The sequence below is a fragment of the Bactrocera tryoni genome, chromosome 1 (assembly GCF_016617805.1).
Source record: "Bactrocera tryoni isolate S06 chromosome 1, CSIRO_BtryS06_freeze2, whole genome shotgun sequence".
NCBI lineage: Eukaryota > Metazoa > Arthropoda > Insecta > Diptera > Tephritidae > Bactrocera > Bactrocera tryoni.
In genome coordinates, this window is record NC_052499.1 from 50738069 (window position 1) to 50741010 (window position 2942).

Genomic DNA, 2942 nt, shown 5'->3' on the forward strand with positions numbered 1-2942 from the left:
TAACGGTAATCAGTTCAAACAGAAGCTTAGTCAACATTGCGGCAATTTAAGCTCTTAGTATATAATTACCTAACAACCACACACATGCAGACATACATACAATTAGTACATACAAACAAGTATATAATATGCTAATATACATATATAGGTGAAATGTACACATGCGTACATACAGAACAGACATTTGTGTATGAATGAAATGTACAGTTTATACCCACATAGCAAACAGGCAGACAAAGGAAGTACATAAGGTGAAGAAGTAAAAACAAAAACAAATTTTAATTAATACATACAATAGCTGTAATACATATAAATATATATGTGTGTGTGCATTTAGCCTGGAAGCGCATGTATGTATTTATAAAAAATAAGACCTAAAATCAAAGTAAAGTAAACTAAAGGGCGTGTGGGCGTAAAAAAACCAAAAACAGCAAATAAATAATGGCTAACGGAGAATGGAAGACGGTGAATAAATAAAGTAAATAAATGAAAATGTGAACAAGCGATAATATACATACATATATCTAAGTAAAAGTATAGTAAAAATCAACACTAAACTAACACAAAGGCAAAATAAATAGGTAACAGTAAAAATAATTAAATAATTATACAATCCAACAATAAAAAAAGTTATAGTTATAGTATGACAACAAAAACAACATAGTATATCAATTGCAGAGATCATAGATATATATATATATATAGCATAGAAGGATCTTTATATGATAAAACAAAAACAAAAAGAAACAACAACAACAGCAACATACTGAAAATTTTCTGTTTCGTTTTCTGACAATCGACAAATAGGCTCTCCTTGTACAAACAAACAAACAAAACAAAACAAAATGTAGCTAACTATATGCAAACAAAGCAAAGCAAAAACAACAAAAACAAAAACAAGAAAATTAATAATAAAATAGCAAACCGAAATAACATAACAATATAAAAGCTAAATCAAAACACACAAAGCAAAACCAAAAACAAAAAAAATAAAAAAATAAACTAAAACAAAATCAAATAAAACTATAAGCAAAATAACAAGCTAAAACAAAACGAAAAATCAACACTGAAAACAAAATTTCAAAAAACAAATAAACAAAATAAAACTCAAGCTAATATAACTTTAAATAACGACAAAGCATATTACAACAACAATAAAACAGTTGAAAACATTTGCAAAGAGAGCAAAATTTCGCGCAGATTATGCAAATTTAAAAAGAACATTTTATTTTCTTAGTTTTCGAAAATAATTTTGATTTCCATACGAAAGAATAAGAGAATTCCAAAAACCAAACACACCAGCAAATAGACAAAATGCAAATACAACAAACAACAGGATAGCTTGACTTGTAAAACCAATCTGATCCTAACAAGAAACCAAATGCAACAGCAACAAAGCAACAGCGCAGATGCAACCAGCAACAACAACAATACCAACCAGCCAATACAACAACAAAACAACAGCAATAAAATCGAACAACACGCAGTCTCAAACGCAGCAATAACCGCAATAGCAACAGGCAAGCAGCAGCAACAATAACAACAACAACAACAGCAACAACAATAAGCAATAAACAATTAATAATAATAGAAGAAAATACATTAACATACAACAACAACTCCGAAAAAGCAATAAGCAAAACAGTAATGTTGTTCCAAGTTGTAAGGGCGGAGAAAGCGGGAGGAAGCGCAAACAAAAATAACGGTTTTAAAAAATTAAAGTTTAGTGGAACTGTGGATACTCTAAACGTAAAAGCTTTAGGGTTTGAAAAACTGTGTATACTCTCAAGTAAGGAAAATGAAATGCTTGAAGAAATCTGGCGACTCCGAAAACATTTCGGAACTTCTAGATCGTATATGGTACACAAGAGAATGTTCTCTTTAACTTGTAATACAAATACATATATGTATGTTTCAATGCTTTCTAAGTATTGTATTTCGCATAATTTCATAACTTAACCAAGGTAAATAACAGTTATTTCCTTATAAATGTTCCGAAAAGAATAGAGAATGATGCGAAACATTTCATCTCATCAAAAATTTAAGTCCAATTAGAAATCATAAAAAAATTTCTTTCGCTAAAAAGAGTTTAAAAATTAGTAAACAGAAAATCTGAGAAACGAAGCACCATTTGCCATGCCTTGGTAGAGATTTGGACGACAGAAATTTATTCCAAACAATATTTAGTTAAAATTTTGTGCATATAAAACAAAATCAAATACGTTTTTAATATGTACAGAGAAGCCTCCATATTTCAAAAGATAGAATTAACAATGTCTGAACTTTACAATTCAGTAACCTCGTCTGAGCTTAAAGCTTTCAGCCCAACAATATACTAGTTCTGAAATTTTCACTAAGACACATAGGTTAAATCGACGGAAATCGAAGAAACCCTTTAAAAACAACTTCCTAATGCGCAAAAAATTTCTTAAAAATATTTTTCAAAAGATACAGTCCAAACATTTTCGAAACCTAAACGACTTGGAAGCAACATTACTTTACAATAGTTACATGAATACAAATACGAATTGAACAGCAACAACAATGCAATAAACAAGATAGTCCATTACAGGTCAGAATCGCAGTTACATACCCATATCCCACAACAGAACTCCACAACAATAGACTATATACGCAAATTCAACTAAAAATAGAAATGAACTAAACAACACATAAAAATAAAAAAGGATTTTGGAGCATAGTTTCATTTTTGCACACTGGAAACGTTGGAAATACTGAAAAAAATGTGTAATGAAAAAAAAAGTGTTGCACAAATGAAGCGTATGTTCGAAAAGTCGTAACCATATTTACTAAAGATTATTTAAATATTTAAAATTAGCAAACTGTCGAGAAAAGTAAATTATCAAGAAAATAATAATTAGAACATTTCAGAAATCCTCAAGACGGAAATCAATAAACAAAGCTGCCTTCACATTTACAAA